The 16,550-nt window shown below is 46.6% G+C and overlaps 1 long non-coding RNA gene across 1 annotated transcript in view; it reads right to left on the reverse strand.

Annotated features, from left to right (window-relative positions):
- The window catches only part of LOC102147588 (uncharacterized), a 452,754-nt gene that overhangs the window by 335,845 nt on the left and 100,359 nt on the right, over positions 1 to 16,550 (reverse strand). The gene's annotated exons all lie outside the window — the stretch shown is intronic.

Consider the following 16,550-nt stretch of genomic DNA (forward strand, 5'->3'; position numbering starts at 1 on the left):
AAAGGTCACCGGTGCTCTGGAGCTCTTGTTGACCAAGAGATCTCACGTGCCCCCAAAAGCCCACTTCCTCCCTGATGAAGTTTGAGGAGGTGGGCTCTGCCTCCTGCCTCTTCGCTTAGCCTTAACGAAAGTGTAGAGCAGCCCACACCTCCCGCTCACTGAATGTTTTACATCCTTCAGAGAGTAGGGAGGACAGGTGTTCTCTATCCGAAGAGGGTCAAGAATAGGTATGCAATTCATAAAACAACAATGAAGAAAAAACAGTGGCTTCATCATGATTTAGAGGTCAGTGACCAGAGGACCCCACAGGTGGGTGAACCCTGAATGGGATTTGGGGGGGTGGGGGAGGGTATTGCTGCAGTGGATCCTGGGCTGGTGGGGGAGGGGCTAGGAACAGCACAGACACGCCTTAAGAATCTGTCATGTGAGTCATATTAATGTGTTAGGGAAGAATACTTTAAACTTTACATTGAGGTTTCCCTACTGGAAAGGCACCTGGGGGAAGTGGTTCCCCTCTGTAGGTATTTCTTCAGACTGCCAAATGATGTTTTGTTGCGGAGCAACAGCATCCCTCAGCTGCCAGTAGTAACAATGTTGACCAGGTAGCCACCTACCTCCCAGGATAAAATAAAGCTGAGAGTAAGGAAAAGATGACTTGGAGTAAGCGAGGAGGGAAGAAAAAATGAAGAGGGGAAAGAAGGACCTTGCCGGTAGAACAAAGCTTTATGCCTCATCATCCATATGGTGACCCTGTCCTGTTCCCCCCGCCCCCTCCTCAATCTGATCCAGGCATCACCACCTTGAGGCTGATCCAGGCACTGCACAGCACACTGATGCCTTTTTCCTAAAAGGCACGGGGCTGTTCTTTGAATACTAAACAATATCTGCAGGGAGGTCATCAGGCATGGCATCCCCCTCTTTGGGGAAGGTGATCTTGCCGCCTTCCTTCCATCTATGCTTAATAGGAATATGCAAGATCTTGCCCTTAGTGTGTACAGTTCACCTATCAGGATGGACGTGCCGCCTCTGATATTCACGGCCTTGGTGGAGCCATGGTTGGTCTCCCCCAGAACACCTGCAGCTCATGAACCAGAGGTGAGTCGCAGACTATGCACCAGGTTACAGATATATGTGGGTCTCACCATGGGCTGCACACATACCCACCCTTACAATAGGGGTTTGGAGGAAAGGCAACTCCACTTAGACACACTGGGACTCAAAAATTGGCTGAGTGTCAACCGGGGCAAAATTCAAAAAGCATTATGATGGTGAGCGTTAAATACATTAAGTTGTAGATGTCTAAGTAAAATAAAGATGGTTACAAGGGTGGAAAAATAAAATACCAATTTAGTTTTCTAAAAACAACATGATTTTAAAAATGGAAGGGAGGAGAAAAAGGGAAAAATAGAATAAAATGATTGTTCTATAAGTAATAAGAGGGGGTCAAGATATAGGTGACAAACGAAATAAGACTCCGAGTAAGGGAAAGGAATTTGAGGACATTAGAAAAGATACAAGTATAATGGTAATTATTGTAACAAAACCGAACACGCACGCGCGCACACACACACACATACACACTACACAAATGGGGTGAGTATCCCAGAGGGCACTGGAGGTAGTTTTCCCAGAAAGACTTGTGAATGCTAGGTGTTAAAACCAAAACCAAAAACAAAACCGGTGTCCACTACAGCCTCTCTCACTCCACACTTGTATCTTCTTGTCCAGAGTTATGCCATTGAACCCACAATGTCTGAAACTTGAGGTCAAAGAAAGAATGCAGATTCTGTGGAGGTCCTGGGAGGGGGATGGGGCCCAGGGCAGGAGACTTGAAGAGGTGAGGAGGCCATGGAGGGCTCTACCATCGATGTGGACAGACCAGCCAAAGACCAGCCTCTCAGTTTCTACATCATCTCATCTTAGGGTCCTTTACTTCCATTCCAGTGTAGTTACTGCCACACTCCAGAGCTTATCACCAGGAACACTTCAGCCATCCAGATTGTTACAGTCGGACATTCCACCCTTTGGCCTCGTCTCTCATTCTTCTGATTCATATGCCCCTTGTTAACTTTTCAACTCCAGGCCGTTCATTTTCCCACTTACTCCTTGTCTGTCCGTCAAGCTCTTGTTTACATTTCCTCCCTCTCCCGGGTAGACGTGGTGGTCTGTCAGGTAACCCACATCTAAACGGCTCCGCTACTCATGGGCCCCATCCAATCCCTTTTAATCCTTCCTGTCTGGCAAAATCCCATCTCTCTGCCTTTCCCAGAAATGCCTTCCTATAACTAATTGATCACTATTGGATTAAGTCTCACAATGGAGTCTACCGATGCCACAGTAAATTCAGCCCCAGCACTAGCTGGAAATCACTCACTCATTCCACAAAGAATTATCCCATGCTTACTAACATGAGAACAAAACAAATGGAGCCTAGGCCGCTGTTTCCTTACTCCATTCTCTCTCCAGGGACACTCAAATTTATGTCAAATCTCCTTCACTTCCCTCAAATTTAGGCTGTCTCCATTTGCTCAGTAGATGTGCTGGACCACTGATCACAGAGGAACTAGAAGTCATGAGACAGGAACTTTCCGTCAATAAAGCTTCACAAAAACCTTTTCCCGTTCCTCCTTTCCTTCTTTCCTGTTATATGAAAAGAGGTTTCCTTCCTAACCTCAACGATTACACTTCCTGAAATGTCCCTATTGAGAGAGCTAAACCCTCGTCTTGACGGACTGAGCCCCCTTGCCAGGTATCCTCTCGTCCCCTCCCTCTCTTTAGGAGGCACCCAGCTTCTTTCATTATTTTAAGCTTCCTATTACAGAAATGTTTAAACATGCACAGGAGCAGTGGAACTTCCCATGTAGCCCTCACCCCACTTTCACAGTCATCATCTGGCACGTGTGATACGGCCCGTCTCCTACACTACGGTTAAGGGGCAAAAGCCCATGGGAACATCCTGCCATCCGTCTCTCAGGTGTATGCTTTGTGCCCATGTCACAGCTCTCACGTTTCTTTGACATTTACTACCTGTGGAGCTCACTGACCCAAAACAGATGGACAGAGCCATGGGGAGGAAACGCACTGAGCTTCAGATGCTCTGGCCATCAGTTCTGCTCAGCCCTGTAGTCAAGCCTGAGAAGTCACTGAGTTAACTCCTCCCTCCACCCCACGCAGAAAGGAATCTTCCCAAGCAAATGCAGTGCACGGTGTTGCAGTCCCTCAGTCACACAGTGACTGCAGCACGTAGAGAGCACAGAAGGAGAAAACTGTACATGTGATAAGGACTTCACATCACCATGCAAGTGTTTTCAAAGATTTAGAAGAAAGTTTTTTTCCTGTAATACATTTCAAACGAGCTACTGTATGATGAGTTAAACACAGGAGATCAAACACTTTTTTATCTCCTCTCCTTCCCCAAAAGTAAAATATTGCATGAAAAGATGCTCCACATCATTAGTCACCAGGGAAATGCAAATCCAAAGCACTGTGAGATAGCACTGCACACACAGGATGGCTAGAATCAAAAAGTTAGATAATAGCAAGTGTTAGAAGGCCGAGAAACTGAAACCCTTCTATGCTGCTGGTGGGTATGAAAAATGGTGCAGCTGTTTTGGAAAACCGTCTGGCAGTTCCTCAAAAGTTAAACACAGAATTACCATATTACCTAGAAATTCCACTTCTAGCTAGACACTCAAGAGAAATGAAAACATATGTCCACACAAAAACTTGTACACAAATGTCCATAGCAGTATTATTCATGACGGTCAAAAGACGGAAACAACCTAAACGTCCATCAACTGACGAATGGGTAAATAAATTACGGTATATCCACACAAGGTAATATTTTTTGGCAATAAAAAGTACTGATACATGCTACAATATGCACAAACCCTGACAACATTACGCAAAAGTGAAAGAGGCCAGTCATAAATAACCTCATATGATTCCATTCATACGAAATGTCCAGAACAGGGAAATCTAGAGCGAGAGGAAGTAGACTAGTGGTTGCTTAGGGCTGGGGGCATGAGAGGACAGGGGCATGACAGCTAAAGGTTATGAAGTTTCCTTTTGAAGTCATGAAAATGTTTTAAAATTGACTGTGGTGATGGTTACCCACCTGTGAATATACTAAAAATCATGGAAGTATACACTTTAAATGGGTAAGTTGTATAGTAGGTGAACTATATTTCAATCAAGCTGCCAAAACAAGTAAAGGATTTAAAAAGAATAAGGCCCTTGAGGACGACAAGAAGGGGAGAAGATATGACAAAAGATGTCAACAGATTTTTTGAAGACGGAAATCCGGTGCAGGAGTGGTAACTGACTAGCAGAGCAGAGGAAGTGCCGGCAAACCAACTCACGCCCCAAAACCCCAGAAGACGGACGACCAGTGGCACCAGATAAGGAAGAAATTAAGGGTTTCATGCTGTACACATGTTGAATATTTTGTTCTTTCCTTTGGTTTTTGTTTTATATTATGTATAATTTAAAAAAAAAAAAAAATTTTTGGGGGGGGATGCTCTCTTCCAGTATTTTGTGAAACCCTGTTGAAGTGTTAGCACACTTTAAATGTGCAAAGAGGATCCAGGGTTCCTTGCCTGGGACAGAACCTGCGACAACTGTTTTAAAGTCACCATTGCACACTTCTGGGGTCTGGGTACGCTAGCGATGGCAGCTGCGGGAATCAAAGCCAGAAATCTCAAAGGTTAGGCAAAATTTGGGACAACAGCCAACGGTCCATTTTTAAAATGTATGTATTTAAAGATAAACTTGTGGAAAAGTTGCATGGATGGTAAACAACCATATACCCTTTATCCAGGTGTAACCATTAGTATATTGACCCATTTTCGATATCTCTCCACTTTGTCTCTGTCTCCCGTCCCTCCCTCTCCTTTCTCTCTATATCAGCACACACACACACACACACACACACATGAATGTCCACGAATGTGCCATGTCCGCGCCCAGGATCCAAACCGGCGAAACGCTGGGCCACCAAAGTGGAGTGTGCAAACTTAACCACTCGACCATGGGGCCGGCCCCACCTGAAACTATTGTTGGTGGAGCTTATCTTGCTCAGACTTTAAAGGAGGATTTTACAATCATGAGTCCTGGGGACCTTAGGGGCAGTCAGGACCAGACTTGCTATAAAGAAAACAATGCCAGAGAAGCAAAGATACATAGAGGGATTTGTCTGAACAGAGACCTCCTGCAGTCGAGGGAGGGTACATGAGAGGGGTGGGCTTGAAGTGTACCTTCCTTTTGGGTAGAGACGATGGTGAAGCTGTGGATGAGGGAGAAGACAGGGAAAGAAAGGAGCTGTCATTACTGGTAAACCCTCTCACATGGGAGGGAAAGGATTGGGTGTCTGCGGCCAAGATAGATTCATCAGACTCAGCGAGGGAATGCGGGCACGCAAAGGGAGGACACGACACAGGGCTTCATTCCAGCAGTTCAGCACTGAACAATGAAGCTGTAAAAGTTATAACTATTAAATGACTAGCTAGCCTGGGGGGAGATGAAATAAATATATATACACCATCCACAAAAATGACGTTATTGTTTAAAAAGGTACAGAGATGTCAATGGGAATTTTGGGGAAAAGATAGAAAGTAGATGGGGAAAAAATCATAAAACCTTTCATGGAAGAAGTAACCATAGGTGTGATTCAAAAAAAATCTAAAGGTACTGTCAAATAGGATTACAACTGTGCTCAATAGAAGTTATGCTAAAGAGAAGCCTAGTCCCTAAATCAAGATGAGTTTGACCCTGCAGGCCATGGTCCAGCACAATTGCTCTGTAAAATAATGGAAAAGTTTAAAATTTTGCTGGGAGGAGGGGAGTTGGCAGAGAAAAAGAGGGAGCAGCAGGGCGAGACACCGCATGGGTGGAGGGGGCCAGATTTGAGAACCTTTAGAGGCTGACTAGCCTAAGAGGGATTTGGGGAAAAGAAGAACTACCAAACATTTTCAAGTTGTTTGCCCTGGGTCCACGGATGTGCCACGCCCTTGTGGCCCTCTTTCTCAGGCTTTCTGTTGGTTGATACAGGCTACTCTGTGCTCTCACGCTTTTTGCTGATAGTGGATTCTTTTGAGAAGATAATGGGAGGCGGGGCTGCTGCTGAGTATATTTCTGGTTTCATACAGGTAAAAACACATTATGTATGAGGGGAAGTTTTAGTTGAAGGCCGAGTACATCTTGGGGATGTAAATCCCTGGGCACAGGACCGACTTTCAAAGATGACGTGGGGGTCCAAAAGGAGATCACCAAGCAATAAAAGGCTCTTAGGTAATAGCTGGGTAACAGAATAAATAGAAAATTTCACCAAGGTGAAATATATGCTATGGTGAATATGTGGAGTTGGAAGGTAAGTTGGAAGTATCTATAGGGCCTCAGAGGGGTGGACTGATTTGCTGTCCTGGATGGTGGGGGAAGGGTTGTGGGTTCATCACTTCTGTGTTTTCCCCTCCCCGACCTTCAAGAACCTTTGGTGTCTATGCTAAAGCTCTGTGATGTGGGCCTGGAACTCTAGTCTAGAATGTGCACTCTTAACGCCCAGCTGCCTGAGGTGGCAGTGCACTTCTGGTGATGCAGATCACCCTCTTTGTCTGAGGAATGTTAATGCACCATGGCTGAGCTCCAGCTTCAGTTCCTAGGTATTCCCATCCCTGCCTTGCTGTGTGGGGTGGGGCTCCTTCTTCTGTCACTGTGCTACCTAAAGAGGAGTCCATGTTTCCCAAAATTTCGGAAAGAGAGAGACATCAATCAGGTAAGTAAATCAGGTCCCTCAGAGAGAGAGAGCCAAGATGGCGCCGTGAGTAGTCCTCTTTGTCTCTCGCCCTTCGAGTCTACAATTAGTTGGACACTTATCGCTTGACAAAGGATATCCAGACAATCACCCTCTGGTATCAACCAAGAGATTGCAGAGGTTGTTCAGAGGAGTAAGGGTGCCAGGCAGACTCATCTGCCTGTCACCTGTGGCATCACAGGCAAAGCGAGTCAGAAATTTACTCAGCTAGGCAACAGATGCCCCCCAGAGCTGCCTGCAAGGCAAGCTGGTGCCAAACATGAGACAAAGGATGAGAGAGTGAGTCCCAGTGATAGAAGAGCAGGGCGACAGGACAAAAAGATGAAGTCGGAACCCTTTTCCGTGCACAACACGGCCAGGGACATATTCAGGGCCAAGGAGCTCAACGCTCTGCAGTCAAAAACTGGTAATGTGTTGACAACCAGCAAGCCAGGAAGCCCCCACATGAGACGTGGGAATCACAGTAAAATAGAAATTACTGGGACCATTGAAAGCCCTGCACCAAAAAGACAAGTTCCCCAAGACCCGAAGTCATCGGATCTGAAGGAACATCTGTTGAGGGAATTAAAGTCGAAACTAGAGAAGAGGAATCAGAGCCAGGTCCAAGGCCAACACACTGACAGGTCCCCTGCCTCAGAGAGCTTGACTTACAAGGCCTCACTGACTCATGCCCACGGTGTCTCCACTGGGGACATGGGAGCTTCCCAGGTGCTGCATGTCCATCTGGAGGACAGTGGGATCAGCAGGCAGCAGCGGCAGGAGCCTTGGGTCCCTAAGAAAGACCTAAAGAGGTACGAGGATAAGAAATTCCCACCAGCTACAATGAGAGTGAGCCCTCCGGGCCCCAACAAAGAAGAGCTTGGTGGAGGGGATGCAGGGTTGGGGACATCCCAACCTACCAGAAAGACTTTCGCTACTCAGATCACAGCATCAGAGGGGACGCTTGGGAGCAAGTCTTCCCACACCTCATCACAGAAGGCACAGCCTCCTCCTGAAAGTCTGCTCAGAAAAAAGATGAACCACATTTTTCAATGGCTTCGTCCTGGGACAAAGGGCAAGAACCAAGAACATCCCCAGGAAAAGGGCAGCCCCATATCATCTGCACAGAGCAGAGGCCTGGTTAAAGGGAGAGCTGCCGTTACTGGGACCACCACGGCTCAGAAGACCAGGACGGTCCCTGGGAAGTTCCCAGTGGAGAAACTGGGGCAGCGTTGTGCAGCAGAGGTCACCCGCCCTCAAGAGCCCCTTCCTTCCCTGAGGAAGTTTGTGAAAACTTGGCAGAAGGCCGAAGAACAGGCCCAGGCAGAGCCCGTCCAGGGGCATCCTTCCAACTACAGGGCTCCCTCCTGTAAAGTGCCAAACACTAAGTCCTGCCACCACGTAGAAGTTGTCTTTGCTGGCCAGAATTATCCTACATGTTCTAGACGGATCAGAGACCAGAACAGACACCCTCAGAAAGTCATGGCGTTTAAAGATCAGCTCTTGGATCAGAAGCGTCCCTTATCTGTGCCCCGCAGGGAGCATGTGCCCCATCCAAGCTCCACCTGCAGGCGTCAAGCCGGCCCAGGGGCCTCCAGCTGTTCTCACCACTGCTAAAGGCACTCTGTTTAGGGACCCGTCTCTATGTCAACAGAAAACGCTTTTCCAGCGTTTCGAGAGCGGAAAATTTCCCACCGCAAAATCATTCCTTCTTGTGGAGAATATTAATTCTCCCCAATAAATGATTCTCTAATAATAGTGATGTCTTTTCTGCGTCCTGTGTTGGGGGCATGGGTTTCAGGTAACTCAGGGCTTGTGCTTAGGGAAAAGGAGGAGTGAGTTCAGCTCTTACTGATTGCTTCCTCTGGCTTCTAAAAGGTCACCGGTGCTCTGGAGCTCTTGTTGACCAAGAGATCTCACGTGCCCCCAAAAGCCCACTTCCTCCCTGATGAAGTTTGAGGAGGTGGGCTCTGCCTCCTGCCTCTTCGCTTAGCCTTAACGAAAGTGTAGAGCAGCCCACACCTCCCGCTCACTGAATGTTTTACATCCTTCAGAGAGTAGGGAGGACAGGTGTTCTCTATCCGAAGAGGGTCAAGAATAGGTATGCAATTCATAAAACAACAATGAAGAAAAAACAGTGGCTTCATCATGATTTAGAGGTCAGTGACCAGAGGACCCCACAGGTGGGTGAACCCTGAATGGGATTTGGGGGGGTGGGGGAGGGTATTGCTGCAGTGGATCCTGGGCTGGTGGGGGAGGGGCTAGGAACAGCACAGACACGCCTTAAGAATCTGTCATGTGAGTCATATTAATGTGTTAGGGAAGAATACTTTAAACTTTACATTGAGGTTTCCCTACTGGAAAGGCACCTGGGGGAAGTGGTTCCCCTCTGTAGGTATTTCTTCAGACTGCCAAATGATGTTTTGTTGCGGAGCAACAGCATCCCTCAGCTGCCAGTAGTAACAATGTTGACCAGGTAGCCACCTACCTCCCAGGATAAAATAAAGCTGAGAGTAAGGAAAAGATGACTTGGAGTAAGCGAGGAGGGAAGAAAAAATGAAGAGGGGAAAGAAGGACCTTGCCGGTAGAACAAAGCTTTATGCCTCATCATCCATATGGTGACCCTGTCCTGTTCCCCCCGCCCCCTCCTCAATCTGATCCAGGCATCACCACCTTGAGGCTGATCCAGGCACTGCACAGCACACTGATGCCTTTTTCCTAAAAGGCACGGGGCTGTTCTTTGAATACTAAACAATATCTGCAGGGAGGTCATCAGGCATGGCATCCCCCTCTTTGGGGAAGGTGATCTTGCCGCCTTCCTTCCATCTATGCTTAATAGGAATATGCAAGATCTTGCCCTTAGTGTGTACAGTTCACCTATCAGGATGGACGTGCCGCCTCTGATATTCACGGCCTTGGTGGAGCCATGGTTGGTCTCCCCCAGAACACCTGCAGCTCATGAACCAGAGGTGAGTCGCAGACTATGCACCAGGTTACAGATATATGTGGGTCTCACCATGGGCTGCACACATACCCACCCTTACAATAGGGGTTTGGAGGAAAGGCAACTCCACTTAGACACACTGGGACTCAAAAATTGGCTGAGTGTCAACCGGGGCAAAATTCAAAAAGCATTATGATGGTGAGCGTTAAATACATTAAGTTGTAGATGTCTAAGTAAAATAAAGATGGTTACAAGGGTGGAAAAATAAAATACCAATTTAGTTTTCTAAAAACAACATGATTTTAAAAATGGAAGGGAGGAGAAAAAGGGAAAAATAGAATAAAATGATTGTTCTATAAGTAATAAGAGGGGGTCAAGATATAGGTGACAAACGAAATAAGACTCCGAGTAAGGGAAAGGAATTTGAGGACATTAGAAAAGATACAAGTATAATGGTAATTATTGTAACAAAACCGAACACGCACGCGCGCACACACACACACATACACACTACACAAATGGGGTGAGTATCCCAGAGGGCACTGGAGGTAGTTTTCCCAGAAAGACTTGTGAATGCTAGGTGTTAAAACCAAAACCAAAAACAAAACCGGTGTCCACTACAGCCTCTCTCACTCCACACTTGTATCTTCTTGTCCAGAGTTATGCCATTGAACCCACAATGTCTGAAACTTGAGGTCAAAGAAAGAATGCAGATTCTGTGGAGGTCCTGGGAGGGGGATGGGGCCCAGGGCAGGAGACTTGAAGAGGTGAGGAGGCCATGGAGGGCTCTACCATCGATGTGGACAGACCAGCCAAAGACCAGCCTCTCAGTTTCTACATCATCTCATCTTAGGGTCCTTTACTTCCATTCCAGTGTAGTTACTGCCACACTCCAGAGCTTATCACCAGGAACACTTCAGCCATCCAGATTGTTACAGTCGGACATTCCACCCTTTGGCCTCGTCTCTCATTCTTCTGATTCATATGCCCCTTGTTAACTTTTCAACTCCAGGCCGTTCATTTTCCCACTTACTCCTTGTCTGTCCGTCAAGCTCTTGTTTACATTTCCTCCCTCTCCCGGGTAGACGTGGTGGTCTGTCAGGTAACCCACATCTAAACGGCTCCGCTACTCATGGGCCCCATCCAATCCCTTTTAATCCTTCCTGTCTGGCAAAATCCCATCTCTCTGCCTTTCCCAGAAATGCCTTCCTATAACTAATTGATCACTATTGGATTAAGTCTCACAATGGAGTCTACCGATGCCACAGTAAATTCAGCCCCAGCACTAGCTGGAAATCACTCACTCATTCCACAAAGAATTATCCCATGCTTACTAACATGAGAACAAAACAAATGGAGCCTAGGCCGCTGTTTCCTTACTCCATTCTCTCTCCAGGGACACTCAAATTTATGTCAAATCTCCTTCACTTCCCTCAAATTTAGGCTGTCTCCATTTGCTCAGTAGATGTGCTGGACCACTGATCACAGAGGAACTAGAAGTCATGAGACAGGAACTTTCCGTCAATAAAGCTTCACAAAAACCTTTTCCCGTTCCTCCTTTCCTTCTTTCCTGTTATATGAAAAGAGGTTTCCTTCCTAACCTCAACGATTACACTTCCTGAAATGTCCCTATTGAGAGAGCTAAACCCTCGTCTTGACGGACTGAGCCCCCTTGCCAGGTATCCTCTCGTCCCCTCCCTCTCTTTAGGAGGCACCCAGCTTCTTTCATTATTTTAAGCTTCCTATTACAGAAATGTTTAAACATGCACAGGAGCAGTGGAACTTCCCATGTAGCCCTCACCCCACTTTCACAGTCATCATCTGGCACGTGTGATACGGCCCGTCTCCTACACTACGGTTAAGGGGCAAAAGCCCATGGGAACATCCTGCCATCCGTCTCTCAGGTGTATGCTTTGTGCCCATGTCACAGCTCTCACGTTTCTTTGACATTTACTACCTGTGGAGCTCACTGACCCAAAACAGATGGACAGAGCCATGGGGAGGAAACGCACTGAGCTTCAGATGCTCTGGCCATCAGTTCTGCTCAGCCCTGTAGTCAAGCCTGAGAAGTCACTGAGTTAACTCCTCCCTCCACCCCACGCAGAAAGGAATCTTCCCAAGCAAATGCAGTGCACGGTGTTGCAGTCCCTCAGTCACACAGTGACTGCAGCACGTAGAGAGCACAGAAGGAGAAAACTGTACATGTGATAAGGACTTCACATCACCATGCAAGTGTTTTCAAAGATTTAGAAGAAAGTTTTTTTCCTGTAATACATTTCAAACGAGCTACTGTATGATGAGTTAAACACAGGAGATCAAACACTTTTTTATCTCCTCTCCTTCCCCAAAAGTAAAATATTGCATGAAAAGATGCTCCACATCATTAGTCACCAGGGAAATGCAAATCCAAAGCACTGTGAGATAGCACTGCACACACAGGATGGCTAGAATCAAAAAGTTAGATAATAGCAAGTGTTAGAAGGCCGAGAAACTGAAACCCTTCTATGCTGCTGGTGGGTATGAAAAATGGTGCAGCTGTTTTGGAAAACCGTCTGGCAGTTCCTCAAAAGTTAAACACAGAATTACCATATTACCTAGAAATTCCACTTCTAGCTAGACACTCAAGAGAAATGAAAACATATGTCCACACAAAAACTTGTACACAAATGTCCATAGCAGTATTATTCATGACGGTCAAAAGACGGAAACAACCTAAACGTCCATCAACTGACGAATGGGTAAATAAATTACGGTATATCCACACAAGGTAATATTTTTTGGCAATAAAAAGTACTGATACATGCTACAATATGCACAAACCCTGACAACATTACGCAAAAGTGAAAGAGGCCAGTCATAAATAACCTCATATGATTCCATTCATACGAAATGTCCAGAACAGGGAAATCTAGAGCGAGAGGAAGTAGACTAGTGGTTGCTTAGGGCTGGGGGCATGAGAGGACAGGGGCATGACAGCTAAAGGTTATGAAGTTTCCTTTTGAAGTCATGAAAATGTTTTAAAATTGACTGTGGTGATGGTTACCCACCTGTGAATATACTAAAAATCATGGAAGTATACACTTTAAATGGGTAAGTTGTATAGTAGGTGAACTATATTTCAATCAAGCTGCCAAAACAAGTAAAGGATTTAAAAAGAATAAGGCCCTTGAGGACGACAAGAAGGGGAGAAGATATGACAAAAGATGTCAACAGATTTTTTGAAGACGGAAATCCGGTGCAGGAGTGGTAACTGACTAGCAGAGCAGAGGAAGTGCCGGCAAACCAACTCACGCCCCAAAACCCCAGAAGACGGACGACCAGTGGCACCAGATAAGGAAGAAATTAAGGGTTTCATGCTGTACACATGTTGAATATTTTGTTCTTTCCTTTGGTTTTTGTTTTATATTATGTATAATTTAAAAAAAAAAAAAATTTTTGGGGGGGGATGCTCTCTTCCAGTATTTTGTGAAACCCTGTTGAAGTGTTAGCACACTTTAAATGTGCAAAGAGGATCCAGGGTTCCTTGCCTGGGACAGAACCTGCGACAACTGTTTTAAAGTCACCATTGCACACTTCTGGGGTCTGGGTACGCTAGCGATGGCAGCTGCGGGAATCAAAGCCAGAAATCTCAAAGGTTAGGCAAAATTTGGGACAACAGCCAACGGTCCATTTTTAAAATGTATGTATTTAAAGATAAACTTGTGGAAAAGTTGCATGGATGGTAAACAACCATATACCCTTTATCCAGGTGTAACCATTAGTATATTGACCCATTTTCGATATCTCTCCACTTTGTCTCTGTCTCCCGTCCCTCCCTCTCCTTTCTCTCTATATCAGCACACACACACACACACACACACACATGAATGTCCACGAATGTGCCATGTCCGCGCCCAGGATCCAAACCGGCGAAACGCTGGGCCACCAAAGTGGAGTGTGCAAACTTAACCACTCGACCATGGGGCCGGCCCCACCTGAAACTATTGTTGGTGGAGCTTATCTTGCTCAGACTTTAAAGGAGGATTTTACAATCATGAGTCCTGGGGACCTTAGGGGCAGTCAGGACCAGACTTGCTATAAAGAAAACAATGCCAGAGAAGCAAAGATACATAGAGGGATTTGTCTGAACAGAGACCTCCTGCAGTCGAGGGAGGGTACATGAGAGGGGTGGGCTTGAAGTGTACCTTCCTTTTGGGTAGAGACGATGGTGAAGCTGTGGATGAGGGAGAAGACAGGGAAAGAAAGGAGCTGTCATTACTGGTAAACCCTCTCACATGGGAGGGAAAGGATTGGGTGTCTGCGGCCAAGATAGATTCATCAGACTCAGCGAGGGAATGCGGGCACGCAAAGGGAGGACACGACACAGGGCTTCATTCCAGCAGTTCAGCACTGAACAATGAAGCTGTAAAAGTTATAACTATTAAATGACTAGCTAGCCTGGGGGGAGATGAAATAAATATATATACACCATCCACAAAAATGACGTTATTGTTTAAAAAGGTACAGAGATGTCAATGGGAATTTTGGGGAAAAGATAGAAAGTAGATGGGGAAAAAATCATAAAACCTTTCATGGAAGAAGTAACCATAGGTGTGATTCAAAAAAAATCTAAAGGTACTGTCAAATAGGATTACAACTGTGCTCAATAGAAGTTATGCTAAAGAGAAGCCTAGTCCCTAAATCAAGATGAGTTTGACCCTGCAGGCCATGGTCCAGCACAATTGCTCTGTAAAATAATGGAAAAGTTTAAAATTTTGCTGGGAGGAGGGGAGTTGGCAGAGAAAAAGAGGGAGCAGCAGGGCGAGACACCGCATGGGTGGAGGGGGCCAGATTTGAGAACCTTTAGAGGCTGACTAGCCTAAGAGGGATTTGGGGAAAAGAAGAACTACCAAACATTTTCAAGTTGTTTGCCCTGGGTCCACGGATGTGCCACGCCCTTGTGGCCCTCTTTCTCAGGCTTTCTGTTGGTTGATACAGGCTACTCTGTGCTCTCACGCTTTTTGCTGATAGTGGATTCTTTTGAGAAGATAATGGGAGGCGGGGCTGCTGCTGAGTATATTTCTGGTTTCATACAGGTAAAAACACATTATGTATGAGGGGAAGTTTTAGTTGAAGGCCGAGTACATCTTGGGGATGTAAATCCCTGGGCACAGGACCGACTTTCAAAGATGACGTGGGGGTCCAAAAGGAGATCACCAAGCAATAAAAGGCTCTTAGGTAATAGCTGGGTAACAGAATAAATAGAAAATTTCACCAAGGTGAAATATATGCTATGGTGAATATGTGGAGTTGGAAGGTAAGTTGGAAGTATCTATAGGGCCTCAGAGGGGTGGACTGATTTGCTGTCCTGGATGGTGGGGGAAGGGTTGTGGGTTCATCACTTCTGTGTTTTCCCCTCCCCGACCTTCAAGAACCTTTGGTGTCTATGCTAAAGCTCTGTGATGTGGGCCTGGAACTCTAGTCTAGAATGTGCACTCTTAACGCCCAGCTGCCTGAGGTGGCAGTGCACTTCTGGTGATGCAGATCACCCTCTTTGTCTGAGGAATGTTAATGCACCATGGCTGAGCTCCAGCTTCAGTTCCTAGGTATTCCCATCCCTGCCTTGCTGTGTGGGGTGGGGCTCCTTCTTCTGTCACTGTGCTACCTAAAGAGGAGTCCATGTTTCCCAAAATTTCGGAAAGAGAGAGACATCAATCAGGTAAGTAAATCAGGTCCCTCAGAGAGAGAGAGCCAAGATGGCGCCGTGAGTAGTCCTCTTTGTCTCTCGCCCTTCGAGTCTACAATTAGTTGGACACTTATCGCTTGACAAAGGATATCCAGACAATCACCCTCTGGTATCAACCAAGAGATTGCAGAGGTTGTTCAGAGGAGTAAGGGTGCCAGGCAGACTCATCTGCCTGTCACCTGTGGCATCACCGGCAAAGCGAGTCAGAAATTTACTCAGCTAGGCAACAGATGCCCCCCAGAGCTGCCTGCAAGGCAAGCTGGTGCCAAACATGAGACAAAGGATGAGAGAGTGAGTCCCAGTGATAGAAGAGCAGGGCGACAGGACAAAAAGATGAAGTCGGAACCCTTTTCCGTGCACAACACGGCCAGGGACATATTCAGGGCCAAGGAGCTCAACGCTCTGCAGTCAAAAACTGGTAATGTGTTGACAACCAGCAAGCCAGGAAGCCCCCAAATGAGACGTGGGAATCACAGTAAAATAGAAATTACTGGGACCATTGAAAGCCCTGCACCGAAAAGACAAGTTCCCCAAGACCCGAAGTCATCGGATCTGAAGGAACATCTGTTGAGGGAATTAAAGTCGAAACTAGAGAAGAGGAATCAGAGCCAGGTCCAAGGCCAACACACTGACAGGTCCCCTGCCTCAGAGAGCTTGACTTACAAGGCCTCACTGACTCATGCCCACGGTGTCTCCACTGGGGACATGGGAGCTTCCCAGGTGCTGCATGTCCATCTGGAGGACAGTGGGATCAGCAGGCAGCAGCGGCAGGAGCCTTGGGTCCCTAAGAAAGACCTAAAGAGGTACGAGGATAAGAAATTCCCACCAGCTACAATGAGAGTGAGCCCTCCGGGCCCCAACAAAGAAGAGCTTGGTGGAGGGGATGCAGGGTTGGGGACATCCCAACCTACCAGAAAGACTTTCGCTACTCAGATCACAGCATCAGAGGGGACGCTTGGGAGCAAGTCTTCCCACACCTCATCACAGAAGGCACAGCCTCCTCCTGAAAGTCTGCTCAGAAAAAAGATGAACCACATTTTTCAATGGCTTCGTCCTGGGACAAAGGGCAAGAACCAAGAACATCCCCAGGAAAA

This window comes from Equus caballus, chromosome 23 (assembly GCF_041296265.1).
Source record: "Equus caballus isolate H_3958 breed thoroughbred chromosome 23, TB-T2T, whole genome shotgun sequence".
NCBI classification, from domain to species: domain Eukaryota; kingdom Metazoa; phylum Chordata; class Mammalia; order Perissodactyla; family Equidae; genus Equus; species Equus caballus.